Genomic DNA, 26,153 nt, shown 5'->3' with positions numbered 1-26,153 from the left:
GTTACTGTGAGGGCGTTGTGACCAATTTGCATATTACCCTTTTATTAGTATAGATAAGTTTTTATAAGCAGAGAGAGTGTTACCTTTCTATTTTTGAAACTATTTTTTTCTTGCCCAATAGGTGTGGTTTCTAGTACTTAGGATTTATGGACCATGTTGAATAGAAGTGTTGAATAGAAGTGCATCCTCGACTTTTTCCAGATTTTAGAGAAAAGCTTTCAGTCTTTCACTGTTGAGTATGATATAAGTTGTGATTTTTTTTAAATATTGGCCTTTATTATGTTGAGATAGTTTTCTTCTTTGTTAAGTGTTTTTAATTGTGAAAGAGTGTTGAATTTTGACAAATGCTTTTTCTGTATGAATTATGATGATCATGTAATTTTTTCCCCCTCTCATTTCATTAATGTGGTATATTGCCTTGATTGATTTTTATATGTTAAAACATCCTTTCTAGGAATAAATCCCATTTGGTTTTATGGTATGTAATTTTTTTTACTAATTTATTGAGTTCAGTTTGTTAGTATTTAGTTTCTTTTTAAAACAAAGATATTTTTGTTTATACAATGCCACTGTTAATAAATGGCAGGAGCTATGTTCATTTAAATAAAAGGCTTAATTTCACATGTGAAAGCTGCTTATTTAACTTGTAGAATTAAATAGTTTGATAGTTTTCAGTTCCAGTATTTTGCCACTAGGGCTATTTTCAGATAATATAATTTCACTGATATCACAACTTTAAATGGTTCTCTTTTCCTCAGTATAATTTGATACCTCACATTTATATTTCATATTTATATACTTTTACCACTATTTTTTAATGTGTTACAGCAATTGATGCTTAGTTTAGTTTTCTTTATTATATATAATTAATTCTTTCATCCTTATATTGACATTTATATCTTGATATATCTCCTTAAATTAAAACAATTTTTAGTTTATTTTTTACATAAAGTCAGAAATGAGAATTTATCCTCCTGTACCATTCTTTTTTTTTTTTTTGTACCATTCTTTTTGACTTGGCTTTCAACATTTCCTTCCCACTTCAGCAGAACTACCCCACCCCATCTTAAATCTGTGTTAATAGCTTTATATATTACATATTGCTCCACATTTATCTCTCTTTTCATATAATCTTATGCAGATATTTGTATTCCCAATTACATATATAGGCTTGTTGTGATGATGAGTTTTTTTATAAATGGTATCATTACATATACTTTTCTTCAGCTTTCTGTTTTCACTAAATATACCTCAGAGAAATACCCCATCAAAGGTATAACTCTGTTATTCATCTAAGGCATAACTCTAATTAATTATTTTCATGACTACATAACAAATTCATCATAGTGCGTAATATAATCCTTATTTAACCATTCCCACATGTATGGTAATATTCTGTTTCCAGTTCTTTGCCATTTTAAACAGTGTTATATCTTTGAATATATGTCCTTATTTTTAGATGCTTTCATTTCTGTAGAATAGATTTCTAGAAGCTGAATTGCTGTGTTGAAGAGTTTTTATATTTTTTATTTCAGTAAACGTTGTCAAATTGCTTTCCACAAAAATTTTTCCACTAGTAATTTGGGAGAATACTCTTTCTCCTTCACTGCTGCCAGGAATTGCACTATAGCTTTTTAAACATTTAGCAGCTCAATAAGTATAATGTTATATCTCATTGTTACTTTTAGTTTTAATTTTCTTGAGTACTTAAGAGTTTGAGCATCTTTTTTTTTTTATTCTTTTTTTTAATTGATTTTATTACAGAGAGGAAGAGAGAGGGATAGAGAGTTAGAAACATCAATGATAGAGAAACATCGATCAGCTGCCTCTTGCACACCCCCTACTGGGGATGTGCCCGCAACCAAGGTACATGCCCCTGACCGGAATCGAACCTGGGACCCTTCAGTCCGCAGGCCGACGCTCTATCCACTGAGCCAAACCGGTTTCGGCAGTTTGAGCATCTTTACTTTATTGTTCATGGACATTTGATTTTGATCTTTTGTGAATTGTTTTTTTTGAATTCTATTGGGGTTGTTTGCCCTTTTCAAATTGTAGGAGCTCACTGAGTATTAAAGCATTAATACTTTGTTATCTTTGCAAATGTTTTTATTTTCCTCCAGATACAAAAACTTTTAGTATTTATTTATTTACTATTTTTATTTTGATCCTCACCCGAGGTCATGTTTTTTATTAATTTTAGAAAGAGGGAGTGAGGGAGAGGAGAAAGAGAAAGAGAGAGAGAAAAAAAGAGAGAAAGAGAGAAAGAGACACCGATAGGTTGCCTCCCATTACAAGCCCTGACTAAGGATTGAACCTGCAACCTAGGTCTGTGTGCTGAATGGGAATCGAACCTTTAAACCTTTTGGTGTACTGGACAAACGCTTCAACCAACTGAACTTCCTGGCCAGGGCTAACCTTTTAATTTTGATATGGATTTCTTTAGACTTTTTAGTTTGAGTTGTAAGATGTTGCCCATACTCTTTCCCACAAGATTTTTATTGTTTTTATTTTTTACAATTCACATTAATCTTGAAGTTTTTATATGTCTTATAATATTGGGTACTCAGTTTTTCGTCTAGAAGATTACTAGCACTTTTTTAAAATACATTTCAACTGATTTTGAATGATTACCATTATATTAAAAATTTTTATTTTTAGGGCAATCTTTCCTTAATTGTATACTATTTATTACATTGATATTATTCTTTTTTTAAAAATATATTTCTTTATTGATTTCAGAGAGGAAGGGAGAAGGAGAGAGAGATAGAAACATCAGTGATGAGAGAGAATCATTGATTGGCTGCCTCCTGCACGCCCCCCCACTGCGGATTGAGCCCGCAACACAGGCATTTTCCCTTGGCCAGAATCGAACCTGGGAACCTTCAGTCCACAGGCTGATGCTCTATCCACTGAGCCAAGCCGGCTAGGGCTACATTGATATTATTCTGTTTCTATAATAATATTGAGTTGTTTTCTGTGACTGTTGAATATTTGAAGCTTGTTCTAAATTTACCCTTTTTCAAAATCTTTGGCTGGTGGTCTACAGCATTAGTTCTTATATACATTTGATCATTTTTTCTTTTTTGTTAATCCTCACCAGAGGATATTTTTTTCATCGGTTTTTAGAGAGAATGGAACAGAGGGAAAGAGAGAGACAGAAACGTCAATTTGAGAGAGACACATTGATTGATTGCTTCCAGCATGTGCCCTGAACTGGGCCCGGGGATGGAGCCTGCAACAGAGGCATGTACCCTTAACGGGAATCGAACCTGCAACCCTGCAGTCTGCCAGCTGATGCTCCAACCACTGAGCCAAATTGGCCAAGGCAGATGTGATCATTTAAAAAAATATATAGCAAAAAGCCTTTTGTATTCTTATTTGAATTACATGAAATTCATTAATTAATATCATAAAGTGACAACTGATACTTTATGATAGTGCTTTTTACATACATGATAGTGTTTATGCCTTTTAATAAGAATGTATAGTTTCTTATTAGTTCCAATCTAATTCATTCAGAAGTATTACATAGGTCTTTGTTGCTGTTGTAATGAAAACCTTTTAATCTCACATTTTTAAGATAATTGTTTCTGTAGCACAGAGATTATTACTTTTTGTATGTTGCTCTTTTCTCTAACCATCAATTGGTGATTAAATAGGCAAAATGTGATATATTTACACAATGAAAAGTTTGCCATAAAAAGGAATGAAGTATGCTGATTTATGTTATAGGATGAACCATGGAAGCATTATGCAAATTGAGTAAAGCAAAACCCAAAAGTTCATATCGTGTATGAGTCTATGTGGAATATTCAGAATAGGAAAATCCAGAGAGATGGAAAATAAATTAATGATTGTTAGGACTCAAAGATAGGGGGAATGGAAAGTTAATACTAATCCGTATAGGGTACTTTAGGGAATGATGAAAATGTTCTGGACTTAGATAGTGATAATGGTAAAACAACCGTATGAATAAGGTAAAACTACTGAATTGCATGCTTTAAACGGGTGTATTTTATGGTGAGTGAATTATATCCCAATTTTAAAACAAAAATGGTGGCTGTAATTGTATTAGAGTTGAATTTAACATTAAATAACAGAAAACTTGACTTCACTACATTGATAAAATAGGACTTTATTTTTCTTATAATTGTTAATTTTGATTCACTGGTAGAGTGATATCAGAACAGATGTCTCCGTGATTAATTCTTGGCGTCTCTTTCATGTTTGCGTGTGGTTGTTATGGTTCCAAGCACTCAAAGGTAGAGGAATAGGAAGCAACAATGACTGTTCCAGGAACTCCAAAGCAGTCTTCCCAACTCAATGGCTGGACCATGTTAACTGGTTATTCTTGGTTGGAAGTTGGTTGGGAAAAAGATGGTAGTGAGGAATGATATCGGACTCACAAAGTTCTTGCCACATCTATATCCTTATTTTAACTAATGTCATTTAATGTTTTCCAATTTGAAGGACATTTGTTCTTGGTTTTCCTTTTGGAAAGGGAAAGAGGGAACTAATTATTTAAAACTAGTTAGCTTTTCTTATAACAGCTTAATTGAATTAGAATTGACATACAATAAAGTGTACATATTTAAAATGCACAATTTATTAAATTTTATGTAAGTGTACACCTGTGGAAACACCAAATACTACATAAAGACACTTTTTTTTTTTTACTAGTGTCTTTTTTTCTTATTGGGGTATAATTGACATATAATAGTATATTCATGTGACACAATGATGTTTGGTCAACAACAGACTGCATATACTAGTATGATGACAGTCCCATAAGATTATAATGGAGCTGAAAAATTCCTATTGCCTAGTGATGTCACAGCTCTAGTAAAGTGATAGCACAATGCATTACTCACATGTTTGTGGTTATGCTGCTGTTAACAAACTTACTGTATTGCCAATCGTAGAAAAGTATAGCACATAAATTTATGTAACTTAGGTTACTTTAGAGTGTTCTTTTTCTACTTACAAAAAAATATTTTGCATCCGGGTGAGGCCACGCGCCCCTGGGTCTGGGAGAGGCCACACGCCCCTGGGTCCGGGTGAGGCCGCGCGCCCCTGGGTCCGGGTGAGGCCATGCGCCCCTGGGTCCGGGTGAAGCTGGATCCCGGGTCCAGGTGAGGCCATGTGCCCCTGGATCCAGGTGAGGCTGGATCCCGGGTCCGGGGGAAGCCGCGCGCACCTGGGTCCAGGTGAGGCCACGCACCCCCTGGGTCCGGGTGAGGCCACGTGCCCCTGGGTCCGGCCGAGGCCCAACCAGAGGGAATCGAACCTGCATTACCACCATTTGTCCACCATCCAGAGCTGAGGGGTCAGTGCCGACATGTACACATAAGGAACTGGTGGACATTGATATTGGGTCTCAAAAGAACTGTTGGTCCAGAAAGAAACTCACTACAGACTGATTCATTTGCCTGTCAGCATAACTATTATTGCTCGTCTCACATTCAGTTCTTATAAGTATATCTCTAGTGACACATGATCTCGCTCATCTAGGGGAAATGATGAACAACATAGACTGATGAACAAGAACAGAACCAGAAACAAGGAGGCATCGATCGGACTATCGGGCCTCAGAGGGAGGATAGGGGAGGGTGGGGGGAGGGGGGAGAGATCAACCAAAGGACTTGTGTGCATGCATATGAGCCTAACCAATGGTTAAGTTCAACAGGGGGTTGGGGCATCCGTGGGGAGGGGTGTGGGATGGGAATGGGGGGATGAGGACAAATATGTGACACCTTAATCAATAAAGAAATTTAAAAAAATATTTTGATATAAAACATTATGCCTTGTTATGCAGGAAGCAGCCTCGTATACCTCATGTTTACCACATCTTTTAAAAAAAATATATATTTTATTGATTTTTTTTAACAGAGAGGAAGGGAGAGGGATAGAGAGTTAGAAATATCGATGAGAGAGAAACATCGATCAGCTGCCTCCTGCACACCCCCCACTGGGGATGTGCCCACAACCGAGGTACATGCCCTTGACCGGAATCGAACCTGGGATCCTTCAGTCCGCAGGCTGACCCTCTATCCACTGAGCCAAACTGGTTAGGGCTAGCACATCTCTTGATTACTTCATTTCTCTTGTCCTTGATTTAATCTCAGGTTGTTGTTACAACATCATGATAACTTAGGAGCAATAGGTTATACCATCTAGGTTTATGTAAGTATATTCTGATATTGAAAATGCCTAACAATGCATTTCTTAGAATGTATTCATGTCAAGTGACACATGAGTATATACTAGTTCAGGTGTACAACATAATTCAATATTTATATGGATTGTGCTGTAATAACCACAATAACTGTAGTTAATATCCATCACCACACATAGTTACAATTTTCTTTCTTGTGATGAGAATTTTTAAGACATACTCTCAGCAACTTTTAGATATACAGTATTATTAACTATAGTCATTGTGCTACATATAACATCCCCAGGATTTACTTTATAACTGGAAATTTGTACCTTTTGTCCACCTTCACTTATTTTGTCCACCCTGACCTTTCTTCCCTCCCTCCTCCCCTTCCTATCTCTGGCAACCACCAATCCACTCTCTGTTATTTTGTTCTTGTTTTTTTAGATTCTACTTATAAGTGAGCTTGTACAGTATTTGTCTTTCCCTGTCTGACTTCCATTAGCACATATCCTCAAGGTGCATCCATGTTGTCAAAAAATGGCAAGATTTCCTTCCTTTTTATGGCTGAACTAGAGGCCCAGTGCATGATTCAATCATGCACCTGGTGCACCAGCGGGCTGGCTGTCTGCGGGTGCCCCAGGCCTTCCGAAAGCCTCCGGCGCTGCGGAGGCTTTCGGAAGGCCTTGCGCCGGAGCAGACAGCCGGCCGGGTCCCCCGCTTTGGCCTTTGATCGCGGGGGACCCGGCCGGCTGTCCGCGGGTGCCCCAGGCCTTCCGAAAGCCTCCAGCAGCCATGGCTCAGCGTCCTGCTGGCCCAATCAGCTACCCCGGCCACCCTGAGTCCCGCCCCCTGCGCCTCCTGCTGGCCCAATCGTGGGCGTAGCGGAGTGATGGTAATTTACATATTACCATTTTATTATGTAGGATAATATTATAGTCTGTGTGTGGAGAGAGAGAGATCTCTTTATCCATTTATCTATTGATGGAGACTTGGGTTGCTTCCATGTCTTGCCTACTATAAATAATGCTGCAGTAAACAGGAGAGTACTCTATATCATTTCTTCAAAATAGTGTTTTTGTTTCCTTTGGATAAATAACCAGAAGTTTAATTGCTGAGTCATGGTAGTTTTCATTTTAATTTTTTAAGGAATTTTTTTACAGTTTTTCATAGTGGTTGAACAAATTTACATTCCTACCAAAAGGGCACAGAGGTTCTTTTCTCCATATTCTGGCCAACACTTGTGTCAGGTGTGAGGTGACATTTCATTGTGGTTTGTTTTGACTTGTATTTTCCTGATGACTAGTGATGTTGAGCATCTTTTCACATACCTCTTGACCATCTGTATGTCTTCTTTGAAAAATGTCTATTTAGATCCTCTGCCTATTTTTAAATCAAGTTGTGTTTTGTTTTTTGTTTGTTATTGAGTTGTATGTGTTTTTGGATAGTTTGGATATTAACCTCTTATTAGATATGTACTTTGCAAATATTTCCCCCATTTGGTAGGTTGCCTTTAATTTTGTTTATGGATTATTTGTTGTACAGAAGCTTTTTAGTTTGATATAGTTCCAATTATTTATATTTACTTTTGGTGTCAAATCCAAAAAATTGTCACTAAGACTGAAATCAAGGAGATTACCACCCGTGTTTTCTTCTAGAAGTTTTATTCTTTTAGGTCTTATGTTCAGATCGTTAGTTAATTTTTAGTGTATGCTGTAAGATAGTGGTCTAGTTTTGTTTGTTTTTGTTTTTTTTGCATGTGTTTGTCCAGTTTTTCACCATTATTTATTGAAGAGACTATCCTTACGCAATTAGGTGTTCTTGGTGCCTTTATCATAAATTAATTGATCATATATTTGTGGGATAATTTCTGTTTTTTTTCTGTTCTGTTCCATTGATCTTTGTGTATCTTCGTAGGCCATTTCCATTCTGTTTGGATTACTATAGCTTTGTAATATAGTTTGAAATAAGGAAACATGATGTCTCCAGCTTCATTTAAAATACTGTTCATACATTTAAAATACTGTTTCCATCTTAACAAATGCATTTTGCAGACATTCATTTAAAATATTGTTTCCATCTTAACCAATGCATTTAGCAGGAGCAATACTTTTTAGTTTTAAGTTTCATTCCATGGGCTCATCTGAATTCTAATAACACTTCTAATATTCTTGTTAAGTGCATGTGCATTGGCTAGAATGCCAGCTACAGATCAAGAGAATCCTTGCTTTGGTAAACAATAATAAAAAAATAGAGAAGTGTTTGAGCGAAACTGTAGAAAGGTACTTTACTGGTGAATGGGTTATGTAAGTCAGCTTGTGTTTCAATACCTTAACTTATTACCTACCTACCTAACCTTAAAAGTCACTGAACATGAAAATATCAATTTATATCATTATTTCTTTGGTTCTGCACTTACATTATTGAGTTCATTTATATTTATCATTTCAATATATTACTTTAGCTTTAAAGTCCTTCAAAAGCCTTTCTACTAGTTTTTTTTGAGCCTCAGTTTATCTTTTGAAATTTCCTTAATGCTATCAAAGGAGTTACCTACAGATAGGTGGGGTCAAGACATTAACTTTTCACCTTTATTTCCTATCCATATTTTTAAGTTAGTAGGCTAAAAAGTGTATAAAGCAGTTAGTGTCTGCCGTAGGTATATGAAGCATGGCATATACACTATTTTTAAAAAAATAAATTTTATTGATTTTTTACAGAGAGGAAGGGAGAGGGATAGAGAGTTAGAAACATCGATGAGAGAGAAACCTACTGGGGATGTGCCTGCAACCAAGGTACATACCCTTGACTGGAATCGAACCGGGACCCTTCAGTCTGCGGGCCAACGCTCTATCCACTGAGCCAAACTGGTTAGGGCTACATATACACTATCTTTAAAGTAATTTTTGTTTTTGAGAGAGAGAAACATCGATATGAGAGATACAGTTGCCTCCCATAAGCACCCCACAGGGGGATTAAAATCTGCAACGTTAGGTATGTGTGTTGACCAGGAATTAAACCCTCAGCCTTCCCGTGCACAGGATAATGCTCCAACCAACTGAGCCACACTGGCCAGGGCTTTAATAATTTTTTTAAAGATAAGAGCCACTTCATTTTTGTTTGTTTCAAGCCTACTTATAGATGCAAAACAAAAACAAACAAAATTCACCAAGAGCTGGAAACTCGCCCATTATTGAAAACCCCAGGGGTGTCAATTAACATTTATCCCAGCTTGTATTGGGATACATGATTTTTCTTTGAAAATACAAGTTGCTAAAAAGAAAAAGAAAATTTAGATTTTCTTCTAGCTCTTTAAAAATGAATGCACTGTGATTCTGTTAATATACAGTTCTGATTAAATGTGTGAGTTCTGCAGGAGCCTTACCAGTGAAGTCTAAAAATCACTTAATTATGAATCAGTGTTTTTCCCTGGCATTGCCACTTATCCGCTTGGTGACCTTGGCCTCATACATCAAATTCTGCATTTATTAAATGGGAACACTAGAAGCTGTCTTGGCTACATGATTGGGAAAACTAATAATAATATGACGTTATGTGCTTTTTACCAGAGACCTTGCTGATAATATCGAATGATTCTATAAAAGTGAAATGATTTGTGAATTATTTGACTGTAAATTATTTCTGCTAGTTATGTATTGAAAGCATTGAAAATTTTCTAAAAAATTATGTAATATGTTTTAGTTATTTGTGGGCTACTAAACGCCATGATTTCATTAGTTGAATGTAAAAATGTTTTATGGAAAAATTAAAGTGTATGTATATATTATGTCTTAAAAGGCAGAGAACTTTTTGAAGTGAATGTTATAGTTTGCAAGTGTGATTTTTGTTTGTTTGCTATGAGTTAATAAGAGGCCAAGTAATTTTCTGTAGTAATATAGCTCTTAATTTCTGAGAAGAGTCAGTTTGTTAGTTGAGAGCATTTTTTTTCCCCCACATAAAATTTCAAGTTAGTTTACTTTTCCCTATTATCAAAACCTTGTAATGTAAATTGTAAAAAGCACAGAAAATACAGGTAAGCAGAAGTTTTCATCTTACTGCCCAGTAGGTAATACCACTGTTAAAACATTTTGATGTTTGTCCTTCTAGTTATTATGTGTGCACGTTGCAGGCTCAAGCTTACAAGCATAAAAGTTAGTTCTAAACACACATGTTTGTTCCTGCTTTCAATTAAACGTTATTTTGTGATAGATTATTTTTAAAATTCTTTTTAGCAAGGCAGTCTTGTTCAAACAGCTCGTAAGGAGAAATGCAGTATATAAAACAGCTAAAAGTGGAGTTGCTTTGGTTGAATGTGGTATGGAAATGCAAAGCCTCAGTGTTTGGCTTTGGCTTTTGTCACTAGCCTGAATAATCTACCTCAGAGAGGTACCTCTTAAAAACTCTAGGGCTTAACCATAGGAGGCATAGTTGAACATTACTGCTGTCTAACATTTTTAATGGCTGCAGAGTATTCCCATATATATATATCCTATATAATAAAAACTCAGGGACCATAACAGCGTAACGACCAGAATGACTGCTCAACTAGTCACTATGAGGTGCATTGACCACCTCTCAGTCCTTCCCCCCCCCCTCCCCCCACCCCCCCCACCCCCCCCACCCCCCCCCCCCCCCCCCCCGGCCCACAGGCTCTGATCGCAGGATGGCAAAAGGGGAACCAGGGGCGCTGGCAGTGGTGGCAGGGCGGGATCAGGGCCGGCGAGGGGAACTGGGTGGCTGGTGGGGCGGGCGGGACTGGGGACTGGTGAGTGGGCAGAAGATGGTCCTGATTGCAGGCTAGGCCTAGGGACCCTACTTGCACACGATTTCATGCGCTGGGGGAGAGAGAGAGAGAGAGAGAGAGAGAGAGAGAGAGGGGGGGGGGGGGGGAGAGTGTGTGTGTGTGTGTGTGTGTGTGTGTGACAGCCCTGTAGGTGTTCTGCTTAGATATCCCTTAGCTGACAGCCTCCAGCTACGGAGCTTTTGAGATTTGCTGCAGCGTTGAGCCATGGCCACATTCTCCCTGGGAAGCTCCCTGTGGGTAACTGATCACAGCAGGATAAGTAGGGTTTAGCCATTTCTTCCCAACATGTGATTTCTCTAAGGGCAGTCTTTGCACCTAAGCTCCCTATTGGGTTGGCAGATCACAGTTGGACTGATATGAGAATCACACAGTTGTCAGATCTTCACTGAAGCCTGAAGGCTTTCTCTGTTTACTCACCTCTGCTCCTTCTCCTCTTCATTCTTCATAGCCATTTTTTACAGTGAAGAAGTTCTTACATTTTTTTTACTTCATCTGGGGTCTGCTTCTCAGAAAACCTGACCTGACACACATCCATGTGTGTTTAAAATAAATATTTTTAAAAGTTATAGATATATGTTCATGGTTTTGAAAAAGCCGAGAAATGTACAAAATGAAAAGTAAAATATTCACCCCTTCTCCAAATCCTCAGAAAACTGACTTCACATGTTCATTTTATACATATGTCATATTCCTATATTACTATTTCTTTATCAATTTCAGGTAGCACTTATCTTACTGTTCTGAAAGATAAGGGAATTAGCTATCCATCCCTTTTACCTTCCTTATTGTCTTTTAATTTTTTAAACGAGTGATATTTTTACCTTTTCAAGGCTTTGTTTATAATTATTACATATCTATAATTTAGACTGTGCTTGACCATAAATTGTTTTTAAAAATTGAAAATCAACATTAGCATTTGCCATAATTATGTAAATATAATTTAATTGTGAACCAAGTGATTTGGTTGAAATATAAAGGAGGAATGTAATTCTATATATCTTAGTTCAGCCAAGGAAAGTCTTCAGATTTCACTCCAGATCCTTGGCTATCTCTGTTCCTTGTTGCTCATGTTGTCTTCAGTAAGAATACAAGGTGTATCCTACCGGCATACCTTGTTTTATTGCACTTTGCTTTATTGAGCTTCACAGATGATGATGATGATGATGATGAGTGTATTTTGTTGGTTTTTTAATAAATTGAAGGCAAGATCCTCTACCAGCAAAAAGATTATGACTTGTTTTATTGTGATACTTGCTTTAGTGCAGTAGTCTGGAACTGAGCAGTATCTCTGAGGTATGCTTGTACTTAATAGTTATTGGTTAATGTGTTCATGAGCAAGTTACTTAAGCTCTCTGCATTTAAAGTTTCTGATCTGCTAAAGAAATAAGTTATCTTATCCAAAAATACAGTGGTAGGACAGTAATAGACAGATTAAAAAGGGGTTAAAATATAAAAAGGAGTCACAAGTCCCTCAAAATTTCAAAAACCAGTTGGGGTAACTTGACTAGATTTCTTTCTAAAAATTATTTACTTTATTTTTCAGTTATAGTTGACATACAATATTATATTAGTTTCAGGTGTACAACATAGTATAGAAATTTATATAACTTATGAAGTGATCACCTCCCATTAGGAAACAAATTTCAGGGCCTGGGAATAATCCTCTGTAGTTGGCAGCTTTACCCTCTATTCTCTCTTTGTTGTTGTTGGTTGTTTTGGTTTGTGTTTTTTTTTTGGGGGGGGGGGTGGTAAATTGATTTTAGAGAGAGAGGGATAGAGGAATAAGAGAGAAATGATTGGCCACCTCCTGCATGCTGCCCCACTTGGGATTGCTGCCCCATCTGGGATCGAGCCTGCAACCCAGGCATGTGCCCTGACCAGCAATCTAACCGGCAACATTCTGGTTCATGGGTAGATGCTCAACCACTAAACCACACCAGTGACGCTCTCTTTGGTTATTTTTGTTGTTTTAATTCAGATTTGGTAATTCTTGGTTGTTTATCCATACTCATGAAAAAAAAAAAAAGAGTAAATTGGTCAGTTTAGGTAACTGGAATGAGGTTTTCTGCTACAAGTTTGTTCCATTTATAGGTCTTCCCTTAGACTGTGGCATGTGGTAGGCTTATTTACTCCAAGGAATGCATTCTCAAAGGGGTAAAAATTGGTTAGGGGGGTAAAAAAAGAAGTGGCCCTTTTTATGTATAAGCCACAGATATATACAGTATATGTATGGTACTAAAATTCATGGGGAACGGGGTGATTAAGAGGAAAATATCTAAAAATGTTACTTGGGTGGGGGTTGTTAATGGAAAGAAAGGTAGAGAAATGGTGCTTTAACGTGTATGATTGAGGAGGAGACAGGCTGTTAAGTACCCACAGTTGCCAAACTAATTATGGCTTATCTGGGGAGTGGAATGCTTTAGTATCTCAAGTGCTGCTCTGCTTTTCTTTTAGGCCTCAACAACCACCCTAGGAGTTATCCATAGATCTGCACACTTTATTTGGAGCACTAGTTTTCAACTTTCAAAACTGATCCATAGTGCAGTATAAGATGTTCTGTATTGCAGCCTAGTTTATGCACACACACACACAAGTTTATAAATATATAACCAAGCAAAAGTTCCATGAGACAGTAAATACCTCACTTTATATTTTCTAGATCATTGAAAATTGCTAGTTGTAACCCATCAAAATTGTTTCAAACATTGAAGAACACTTTAGACTAGCATGTGTATTTAATCCTGATGTTGACAGCCATTGCTCTCAGCTCTCTCTCTGATCAGGGAGAGATGGAGAGGCCTAGTTGGCTATGTCATTTGGAATGCAATTCTTTAATTACTGACTTACTGATTTATATCCTTGATGATATCCCACCAACACTTCCTGTTCTTTGTTTATTTTAAGTTTGGATCCTCTCTATGCCTTCCTTAGGAATACCCAAACTGGTATCTTGGTTGCAGTTTCCTTTGCTCACTCTTTCTTAATCTGATCTCATTTGTTCTTATATTTTCTAGTTGTCACCCAAAATCTTTGATTTGATGATGAATGCTTTTTCTCGAAAGCATTTTTTATTTGATTTATTTTCTTTGTGAGTTTGTTTAAAAACAAAACAAGTTTCTAACAAGGAGAAAAGGCACATTTGTTTGCTCAGTCTGCCATCTTCAATTGGAAATCCTATAGTTAGCAGTCCTAAAGTGTTATATTTTGGTGTTTACCAGTTTTTCTAAAAGTTTGTTCTTGCTAAATCTGCATACATAGCCATGACTATTTTTTTTATTTGTTTTATTCCTCACCTGAAGATATGCTTTGTTTTTTAAATTGATTTGATAGATAGGCATTGATGTGAGAGAGAAACATAGATCCCTTGCCTCCCATACATGTCCTGACCAGGAATTGAACCCGAAACCTAGTTATGTTCTCTGACCAAAAATTGAACCTGCAACCTTTTAGTGTACGGGATAATGCTCCAACCCACCGAGCCACCTGGTCAGGGCAACCATGATCATTTTTAGAAATGATTATAACATGTTGACTGGCTGTGTGATGTATCTAGTTACTTGTAAAATCTTGAATTTCCCTTTTCACCGGTGGTAATTATAATTAGTTTGATTATGGTTAAGAATGAAGCTATCTTTGAAGTTGTCAGGTTTTAGAATTTCATTTCTGCCACTTATTAGCTGTGTACCTGTTTGCTTATTCTAAAGTAGAGATAGTACAGTAATCCTCACTTAATATCATCAGTAGGTTCTTGGAAACTGTGACTTTAAATGAAATTATGTACTATAATGAAAACCTATTTTACCATAGATTGGTATAAACAAGAGTTAAGTTACTATAGCATATTTCCAGTCACAGAAACATTTCCAAACTTCTAAATAAAGATCCCAAAACACTTAAAATATTAAACATTGAAATAAATGTGAGCTAATTTAAGAAAGATTAATATAAACAAGTAAGATCATTATTTTCCAACCCACTCTTCCAGTTCAGGGTCTTGGGTGGCCGGAGCCTATTCCGGCAGCTCAGGGAGCAAGGTGGGAATCAATGCTGGACAGGATACCATTCCATCATAGGGTGAACTAACATACACACTCACAGTCACTCATGCTGAGACTGTTTAGACATGCAAATTAACCTAACTTACACATCGTTGGTATGTGGGAGGAAACCGGAGCACTGTAGAAAACCAATTTGGACATGAGGAGAACGTGCAAACTTTGCACTGACAGTTGGCCCAGGCCAGAAATTGATTTTTTTTTTCTTCTCATCAACATGATAATGAAACAACATTGAACAAAACAACATTATTTGAGGAGAGGACCTGTTTTATGTACTTCATAGGGTTGTTGTGAGAATTAAATGTTAGAGAATATAAAGAAAGGTCTTAGACCAGTAGGCATGTAGTAAGCATTAAATAATTTATTTGTGTATATCATCATCATAACCATACTCATCTATACATTTATGTCTTTTTGCTTAAAAAAATCACATACAGGGTGGGCAAAAAGTAGGCTTACAGTTGTAACATAAATAAACACAATAATTAATAAATAATATAAAATTAAACTTTATTTGTAATTGTAAACCTACTTTGCTCACTTTGTGTATATTTTATCCTCTTAGATAATTTTATTAGGCTTCATAGTTGAGTCAGTTGCTCATTTTTTGTTTGTTTTCAACCTACTTGATTTTTATTTTAAAATAGCTAATTATTTCCTGGAATTATTAAGCTGGGAGATTAGCATAGCTAATAATGAGTTAGCTAAACTAAGGAGAGAAGAGGTGAGAGGCAACTGGAGAAACATCAGTTTGTAGGGATAAAAGGTTGTAGTCACTTTCATGGGCTTTGTGGATAATGTTTAAAGGTAAGGGATATAGAGTCAGTCTGTCTGGTTTAGAACATTGATTCCACAGCTTACTGGCTGTGTGAGTTTGGGTAAGTTACTAAACTTTTGTGTTAGTCAGTTTCACCATCTGTTAAGTAAGGATTATTAGAGATATGGTGAAGATCCCGTAAGTTAACACATATAAATTTCTTAGAAGTACTTAGCTGTTAGTAGCAGTAATATCTGTTAGACTTTTTTATTCAATGTTTGATTATGTTCAGAGTTTGTGTAAGTATAAGAAATACAGGGTTGAAATAAAGGGTGAGATTTTTATGTTAAAAGGAGAAATGTACTACATTTTCCACTACTTAGAGATGGAATAGCATTTGGGACAAAGGAATAATGAATATTTCATTAATATAATAATACTTCAATCATTGGTCCTTCTAGGGTTGTTCTGGGGCCGCATGTAGTCATTGCTGTGGTGACTTGTTGCTAGTTCTCTCACTAAATAGCCATTAAAAATTTTTGCTTTCATTCTTATTATACCTTACTTTCTGAATATCTGCCATAGAAATTAATAGTATTTAGTCCCCAGTTTTTAAGAATCCTCCCTTTGAAGTACAAAATTTAAAGTTAGAATATGTACAAAACAGAATCTTACGTTACAGTTTATATATATATAATTTTTTTTTTTTTAGAATATGTTGCTCAAAATGTTTTCCCAGTTTTTGAGTATTGGAGTATGTTTATTAGTAATTTCAGTGTATTTTATCTAGTTATCCTATTTGTAGCTATTTTTTTCCCTGATTAAAAAACACTTGAATAATACTTCTTAAAATTTTTATTTATTTTTTAATCCTCAGGGGAGGTTATTTTTTCCATTGCTGTTTTAGAGAGAGTGGAAGGGAGGGGGGAGGAGAGAGAACGGAGCGGGGCGGGGGGGGGGGGGGGGGAGGTTGGTGGGGGAGCGGGAGAGAGAGAAACATCAATGTGAGAGAAACACATGCCTCCTGCACTGCCCCAACCGGGGCTGTGGATCAAACCTGCAACCCAGGTTTCCTTGACTGAGAATTGAACCCAAGACCCTTTGGTGCATGGGCCAGTGCTCTAACTGTTTAGCAGCACTGGCCAGGGCTTGAACAATACTTTTTATGCATTCTGTTTATTTACATGAATTACATGTTTGAGTATAGTTTTAGAAATAGATTTTGCTAAGTTTTGTTTACTCTTTTCCTTTAATCATGGACATTCATTATCAATTTTGAAGTTATTTTTCAGAGACAGGTTTGTTTTTTAATGTTTCTTATTGCAGAATTGCACACTGTTCAGATGACTTCATTGCTTAATGCTGGCTAGCTCTGCATCTCTTTATGAGAAGGCACTTCCTCAGGATAGCCTTTGAAGAAGAGTTGTCTATTTCTGATGAATTGCCGAAAGAATGATTTTTTTCTTGAAAACAGTAGAATGTCTTTTGTGTTTACTACTTGCCTGCATATCTTTTCATTATCTATGAAGGAGGTGTCATGCACGCACATACACCCCACACACCATGTGTGTGCGAAACGTTTTAGTCTACCACATTTAGGCCCAACTTTTTCATTAGTAAAATTGTATATGAAAATTTAGCAGTTCATTACAACATATAATCATTCTTTATCCTAATGGTCCATTGCTAAATGTAGTCCTGATTCTTCTTTCCTTCACTGTAGCAATTTTGTGTGTTACTAAATGGTATGCAACTATTATGTGTTATTAATTATAGGCTTGATTTTGAAATTAAAAATTAAAATAGCATTTTGGTTCAAGAAAATCAAATATCCCTTTTGTTGCAATGGTAGTTGCCCTGTTAAGGTAGTTGAGTTTTTAGTTTCATTTGGGTAATATGCTGTATTGAGCTTTGGTTGTTAATTGATAGATGTAGTATCTTCTCTGTGAGCTTTTAAAATGCATAACACGTATTTCAGAAAGCAGCTGTTGCTATGGCAACTCTCAGGTCACTTGCAGCTCAGCTTACATGATTGGCTGTTAATGGAGTCTAATATGCTTGAGAAGAGAATTGAGCAAATGAAAGAGGGTTTTGAAGGAATACTCTCAAACCTTGAAGTTTAACAGAACAGCACACAAAAATTTAACACTTATATTGCTGTTACACAGTTTCACTGGGGGATAGTTTTATGAATAATAAAAGTGAGACAGGACAAATTTTTGGAAAAAATAATTATCTAAACCCTTTTAAGACTGTTGGAAGCTTTTTAATGATACTCTTTCTCATTTTACTATTGTTTAAAGAAACACTCTCACAGCTAACAGTTGCATTCTGTATTCTATCCTCTGTAGCACCTACCTAGAGGAGTTTATTAGATTGAGACATGGGCAGGTTGTTAATTGTGCAGGGTCAGAAAGAATGGATAAAACCAGGAATGTCTAACTGTGGTTACGTGAGTTAGAGTCTGCTCTCACTTGAATTCTTAAGGTAGTCCCATAAACCTGACCTAATTGTCTTAAGGGCATGTGAAAGGCATGAAAAGGGAGGTGGTGATGTGTACTTTGGATTTTAAGGACTGTGAAGTAAGTAAAATCAAGTTTAAGAACTGGAACTACCATAATAAAAATTAATAAAGCCATATAAAAATGTCACAATGATCTGTTTTGAAATGATGGGGTTTTCATCAGTGTCTACCTACCACTTCTTTTGTAACTATGATGCTAGAATGAGGGCAGTTTTACTAATTTTGGCAGTTAAATACCAAATGTAAGTAGAGTAAAATTAAGGAATTTGAAATTCAGATATAATATGTGATACAGCAAGTTAATAACACCTTGGAAGTGATTTCACTTTGTAAAATCAAGTCAGCTGGTTCAGCTAGTGTAGGAAATAGGTCTAAGACATACATGTAGCTTATTTTAAGTATCTGCTGTTTCTACTTTATGTCAGAGTTGTAAAAATATTATTGATTATGATAGTAGTGTCAGATTGCTACACTAAATAAGTTACAGCTATGTTAGTATGTATAGTTGTATTAAATTTTTCTTATTTTGCTAGCAAAAATAACATGATAAAAATTAATCAGTACTGACACCCTAAATTACCTTTGCATTATTATTTTCTTTATTAAGGAAATACTTTGAGATATTAAAGAAAAACTTTTTATAATAGGTTACATAAAAATGTAGGGTACCCCCAATAATTTTTTTGACAAACACTTAAGAAATTTAATAATGTCTTCTAAACTCTAAAAACTGTATGTCCATTATCAGTATGACATTTGGAAATTAAGCTATTTTTTTTTTAAATGAGTGTCCATGTGACCTAGTGACATAGGTCCTGGTCTGCCTGGGGCAGTTTTGGTAGTACTGGATTATTCTGTTACCTAATGTAATTATTAATAACATTCCCATTTTGTATTTTATACCAGGAAATATAAAGAAAATTATGGGAAATCACATATAAATATGTAACTCATTTATGGCCACTATTAAAATTTTACTTTTAAGCATTTTCTTTTCAATATTCTTTTGTGCATAAGTGTAGATAAAATATATAGAGAGGGAGTCATCAGTTATATGTTTTTCTTTCTATATCATAATTGGCTGATGTTTAATTTTTTACAAACATTTATTTTAATGGTACATAAAACATTATACAAGCAACTATTCTCCATTTGTACGCCATTAAATTGTCTTCAGGTTGTTGTTGTTGTTGTTTTGCTATTATAAATAGTTCAGTACAAGTGGACACCTTTACCTGTAAATATATTCACAGTTTCTTATTTAAGAACATTCAAGAATAGGAATTGCTGAATCAAAAAGTATTGATATTTTAAAGGTCTTGATATGTATTTGTTGCTTTCTAGAAAAATTTGTAATATTATTGACTTTGAAATTATTTTAAGTTTACTTGCTGGAACTCAAATGCAGAGTGAATTATTCCTTTCCTCAGTTCATGGTTATTATTAGTCTTGCTTTCATCTTATTTATTTCCTTTTATATCTGCATTATTTATTCTTTCCTCTCATACTGTAGTTATTCATTTAACATCCTTGAGATACACACACACACACACACACACACACACACACACACACATTTATTTGTATGCAGAAGTTCTGTTCATGTTGTTTTATGCCTGTCTTGTCTATTTAATCTACTAATGGTTTCTTAGTATTACATAGTATGCATCTTCCATGTTTCACTAAATCATTACTTCAGTGCAGTTATGTATACCGTGATTCCCCTAGCTTTCTGCTATCACAAGCAATACTAAAAAGAGCATCCTCTTATATGTCCCACTTATGGATATGTATTCAAGAGTTGGATGCCTGAGTTAGCTATGCTTAGACCCATTGCACTAAATACTGCCAGGTTGTTCTTCCAAATAGTTGCATCAGTCTGTATCCTCCACCGGAAGAACATGAGAATACCTGTATCTCCACTAGATAAATCCCAATAACCAGTATGGTTATTCCTATCAGAATTAGTAAGAAAGGTAGCCAGATTTTTTTTCATCTAGCTGACTACCTCCAAGTTCTAGGAGTGTAATTGTTTTCCAGGCATTCCTCTTCCAATCTTTCCAGGGTTTTACCTCTGCAGTGTTTTGACAGGTGGGATAATGAAGTGGTTAAGAGCATGTGTATTCTGGATCCAGTCAGCTTAGGGTTGAATTCTGGCCCTATTGTCTAGTAATAAGGTGATCCTGGACTTGCTTAACCACTGGATGCTTTATTTTGTATTTTGTAAAATGAAGTTAAGAGAAGTTTTCTGCCCTTGTGAGGGTTAAATTTGTGGATTTGTGTATAGTGTTAAAAAATAGTGGCTGGCCTATAGTAAATGCTATATAAGTGGGTTACTGTTAACAAAGTTAAAAACAAAAAAACAAATAAAAAAAACAAACACACAGCTACAATTAGAATAGAATTGCACTGAATTGATACATGAGAGAGAAATCACATCCTAAGTTGCCCCTCCAAGAGCATGGAATGGCTCTCCATTGATAAAAACTTTTCATGTATTTTAATAAAATTAGACTTTCTTTTGTTTTTTCATATACTTATTCTTGATCGCTAGTTCTTAATCAGGGACAATTTTGTCCCCCTAGGACCATTTGCATTGTCTGGAGACATTTAGTTGTGACAGTTTGAGAAATCTACTGAATCTAGTGGGTAAAGGCCAGGACTGCTGCTAAACATCCTACAATGCACAGACTAGCCCCACACCAAAGAATTATTCAGCCCTGTATGTGAATAATGCTGAAGTTGAAAAACCCTTTTTAGATATATGGTTTTGGTTTCCATTGTGAATGCTGTTTATTTTCTGATTAGTTATTGCTATTGGAGGGAAGTGTTAGGATTTTTCTGTTGCCCTTGTATCTGGCTATCCTGCTGAACTCTTTAGTTCTCAGAGTCTATCGGTAGATTCTGATTATTTTTCTATGTAGATGACTAGAGGCCTGGTGCACGAAATTCAGCCTGCCTGCACCCTCTCCAATCTGTGACCCCTTGGGGGATGTCTGATTGCCGGTTTAGGCCTGATCCCTGTGGGACATCCGGCAGTCGGACATCCCTCTAACAATCCAGGACTGATGGCTCCTAACCGCTCTCCTGCCTGCCTGCCTGCCTGCCTGCCTGCCTGATTGCCCCTAACCGCTTCTGCCTGCCAGCCTGATCACCCCCTAACCGCTCCCCTGCTGGCCTGGTCACCCCCAACTGCCCTCCCCTGCCGGCCTGATCTCGCCCCCAACTGCCCTCCCCTACCGGCATGATCTCACCCCCAATTTCCCTCCCCTACCGGCCTGATCTCACCCCCAATTTCCCTCCCCTGCCAGCCTGATGGCCCTTAACTACCCTCCTCTGCCGGCCAACTTGGTTCTGATTGGTCAGTTTCTATGCCAGTCAGCGTCCAAAGCTCCGCCTCCTAGGCAGCCATTGGCTCCTCACAGTTCACCCAGGTTTGGTTCTGATTGGTCGGTTTCTGTGCCAGTCAGCATCTCTGGGCCTATCAACAGGGCCTGATCAGAAAGACGGGGCTGATCAGCAGCCCCTGTGGAGGCCTGGAGAGAAATGGAGGTGCGGCTGCTGGCCAGGCCCGGAGAGAAAAGAGAGGCAAGTGCTGATCAACAGCTGCCACAGAGGCTACAGATCAGACCCTGCTTCTCTCTTCAGGCCTCTCTCCAGGCCTGATTTGCAGCCCCCTCAGCAGTCAGTGCTGGGTCGCCACGGCAACCCAGCGCTGACTGCAGGACTGACTTCTGGTTGGTTGAGCCTTTGGTTGTTATGTACCCGTCTTTTTATATATATGTTAGGATTTTATATCTTCCTTTCTGACTCCTCTCCCTCCCTTCCCGCTCTCCTTCCTTCTTCTCTCCCTTTTCTCTTTTCTTTTTTATAGCATTGGCCAGGACCTTTACTGTTATTATGTTAAGTAATCATAGTAGGCAACTTTGCAGTGTTTCCAACTTTATGGAAAGAGTTTGAAGTTTCTTAACTTTGAGTAACACCAGAAATATGAGTCAATCTCATTTTACCTTGCCATTATTGCATATTAACACTTAAAATATGTTCTTGGGAGAAGAATGCTTAATGTAACTTGATCAAAGAAATGCCATTTAAAGCAATAATGAAATAATGTTTGTATTTCACTAGTGATATCAGGAATTTTTCTGCAAGTGCATTAGCCATTTTTCCTGTGCCTTTGTCCTTTATTTTATGTGCAAAGTTTTAATTTTTATGAAGTCAGATCTACTTACCCTTGGTAAGATCTTTTTTTGCTCTTACGCACAGACAACCCTTAATTTCCTTCCCATGAGCTTTCCACTTCTATCTGTGACATTTTCCTGGTCAAACAAGGGTATATTTATGAATCCTTTTTCCTTTTTTTTCTGAATTATTCAAATGACTTCAGGTTAACTTCTGCTAAAATGCTAGAATTGAAGGTGATCATAAGTGATTATCCATTCTGTGTCGTCATCCCTTCAGCTTCCCCCCGGATTCCATAGTGCTCAGGATTTTATGAACGTATCTCAGAGGCCATTGGAGATATGGCACTAAGGTGTGCGATTGACAAATGGGCAGGGCTCCAGACTTTCTACCCATATTAACTTAGGTTCAATCCTTTTATGCTGGTATTCTGTATATGATTATCTCTATATAGGTGGTCTGCTTAAGGTTATTTGTAAAAAGGTTGATCTGCCATAAAGAGAGAGAAAGCAAAGTTTTAAAAATATATTGATCTAGCATGAGAAATCAGAGTTTAATTACCAGGTCACAAGTTAGTAAATATCAAAACCAAGAGTCTGTGTTTCCTGAATCCAAATGCAGTTTTCCAGTTTCCTATATATTACATGATACTTCTGTCTTTGTGTTGCACATTTCTGACAGAATGATCTGTCACCTCTCAGTTCTAAAACTGATGCCATTATCTTAACCCTTCCCGGGCGGGGGGCGGGGAGGGGGGAGGAAGGGTTGCTTCCTTCCCCAATTCTTTTTTGTTTGTTTTGTTAATCCTCACCTAAGGATATTTTTCCATTTATTTTTTAGAGAGAGTGGAAGGGAGAGGGAGACACAGAGAGAAACATCAGTGTGTGAGAGAGACTCGATTGGCTGTCTCCTGCACGCACCCTAGGGCCAGGGAACCTGCAACCAGGGTATATGCCCTTGACTGGAATCGAACCCAGCACCCGTCAGTTGCGGGTCGACGCTCTATCCACTGAGCCAAACCGGCTAGAGCCCCCCCAATTCTTTATCCTTACTTTTTTTATATATAATGTCCTACCACCATTCTCTAATGTGAGGACTTTGAAATATGTCACTTTCATTGGCTTTTTTTAATCCACCATACTCAGTTCACTGCTAAGAACTACCAGTTTGGTCTTTATATTTTTTTCTTGAATTTATCTCTTGTGTTGTTTGCCTGCTGTTAGCACCTTGGTTGAGTTTCTTAACATCTCCTGCTAGTACTATTATAGTAGCTTCGTAATTAGTTTGCTTATATTTAGGCTTTAATTCCTATAGTCATTCCTACACCCTGCCTCAAATTAATACTTACAAAATACTAGTGTCCCGGTGCACGGATTTGTGCACATTGAAAGTAAATTAATTAGAAAAAGTATTTTAATATCACTGTTTGCATCTTTCTAGTGAAAAAGAAGATAGGATTCTACTGAGCCTCCTATCTACTTACTCCAGGACTTCTGTGAGGATCAAATGAGATGAGGCACAGGAAAATGCTTCACAAACATTTGGATAAACTGTAAAATGTTTGCACCTGGCTATAAAGTAAGTCGGGTTTCTTGGCTGAAGAAACTCCAAGAAGGCTAGTCAATAGGGAGAGGAAGCCAGGCGTTGCTACGTGACATCATTACCCGGTGCCCACAGCAGTTTCTGGGCTGGGCTGGGCTGTGGGTCGCATTTTGCACGGTGGGGTCTTGGCAACATTGGTTGCGATTTGGTGGGGTGTCACTCCAGGGTGGTGGCGGGGCCTGTGTTCCACTTGGGGGAAGTCGAGTGTTGGTGCCGTTTATTTTTAAATAGCCAGTGCGTGTCATGGCAGCAACTGCACTGAGTGTCCACCCCCTGGTGGTCAGTGTGCGTCATAGCTACTGGTCGGATGGACCGACACTTAGCCTTTTATATATATAGATAGCTTCTTCGGATAAAGTCTTAGCTTTCCTGAACTGACATTGAAGGCCTTTCACAATTTGGCTAGGTTCTAGGTATTTAAATGCAGGTATATATGTTTGTAACTTTATAGTAATTTACACTGAGTGGCCAGATTATTATGACCACCCCATCAGTACTTCGTTGGGCCACCTTTTGCCTTCAATACTGCAGCGATTCTTCTTGGCATTGACTCCATGAGATGTTGAAAGGTGATGCGAGGAATCTGACACCATGTCTAATGAATAGCACTGTCCAGTTCTGTGAGATTTGATGGTTGTGGAACCAGCTGCCTGATGGCTCTTTTAACTTTGTCCCACAAATGCTCAATTGGATTGAGATCTGGTGATTGTGGGGGCCACCTAAGCAAGGTAAAGTCTCCCTCATGTTCTTGAAACCACTCCTGCACAATAAGAGCACCGTGGCATGGCGCATTGTCTTGTTGGAAGAAGCCATCTCCATTGGGATACGCCATCAACATGATAGGATAAACTTGATCAGCAACGATACTTAGGTATGTTGTGCTAGTCAGATGTTTCACACGAATTAAAGGGCTGAAATCATGCCAGAAAAACATGACCCAAACCATAACACTGCCCCCACCAGCTTGAAGGGTTGTACTCATGCATGTGGGGTGCATGCTTTTATGCTGTTTCCGCGAAATTCTCACTCTGCCATCTGCATGATGCAACTGGAAACATGATTCATCGGACCACATGACTTTTTTTCCAGTGCTCGACTGTCCAATCCTTGTGTTCCTGTGCGAATTTGAGACATTTTATCTTGGTAACTGCAGACAGCAAAGGTGTTCGAACAGGCCTTCAGCTTCCATATCCCATACGATGCAGTGTACGGCTAATTTGCCTACAAACGTCAGGTGGTCATAATAATCTGGCCACTCAGTGTATTCCTGCCTGTATAGGTCTATACAAATATATTTTTAAAAAATCTTATAGTTCTTATGTCTATTAATACTTGTTTTATAGTAAGTACAGAGGAACAAAAGTAAGGAATAAAAGTTGTCCATAAATTTACTCTTCAGAGATAATCATTAGTCAAGTCTTTTAAAATGAACTTCAGAAGAGTTGACTATTTTTATATTTATCCTGTGTATGTTTTGATAAGTTTATATACATAGCTTTTTAATTTTTGTATTGCTATTATGAACTTTAGAATCTTTATTTTCTATTTCTTTTTAATGAACCATTTTTTTTACATTTTATTGGCTACCTTATTAAGTGTTTATTTACTCTAACTTGAATCTTTTAATGTAACAATCAAAACTGAATAGACTATTTCAGGGAAGAAATAGTATGAGCAAAGATGTGAAGATGTGAAACAGAAAGTGTTTGATACCACCAGTGACATATAAAATGTCAGGGAGAGATTGGAGGTGAGGCTAGGGAGAAGCTAGATCATTAAGAATTTTTGCTACTGTGCTTAGGAATTTGAATTTTATCCTAGAAGTAATAAGGAGTTATTTGAAAGATTCAAACAGGGATCTGATGTGATTAAATTAACATTTCAAATACACCAGTCTGGCTATAGGATCGGGGAGGATTGCATTGAGGGAAGCAAGAAGACTAAGGGACTATTGAGATTCATGGGGACATTGGGAGCCTTTATTAAGGGAAGTGTGAGTAGGATTAGAAAGGAGCATTTTACTTGTGCATTTTACTATTAAAATGGGCAAGATTTTAAGGGGGAATCAA

General features: G+C 37.2%; 1 protein-coding gene across 5 annotated transcripts in view; it reads left to right on the top strand.

Moving 5' to 3' along the window:
* Window positions 1–26,153, top strand: part of STAG1 (STAG1 cohesin complex component) — a gene marked incomplete at its 3' end in the record, with an annotated part of 343,841 nt that overhangs the window by 52,128 nt on the left and 265,560 nt on the right. Inside the window, exon 1 of one of the 5 annotated variants that reach the window (XM_079794803.1) lies at window positions 21,390–24,060. The exons of the other annotated variants lie outside the window; for them this stretch is intronic. Of the gene's footprint in view, window positions 1–21,389; window positions 24,061–26,153 lie in introns of those variants that run through there. 5 annotated transcript variants of the gene reach the window in all.

The sequence above is a fragment of the Cnephaeus nilssonii genome (assembly GCF_951640355.1).
Source record: "Cnephaeus nilssonii genome assembly, chromosome: 17".
Classification (NCBI taxonomy): Eukaryota; Metazoa; Chordata; class Mammalia; order Chiroptera; family Vespertilionidae; genus Cnephaeus; species Cnephaeus nilssonii.
The sequence above is the reverse complement of the archived record's forward strand: the minus strand, read 5'-3'. Positions and strand labels throughout refer to the sequence as shown.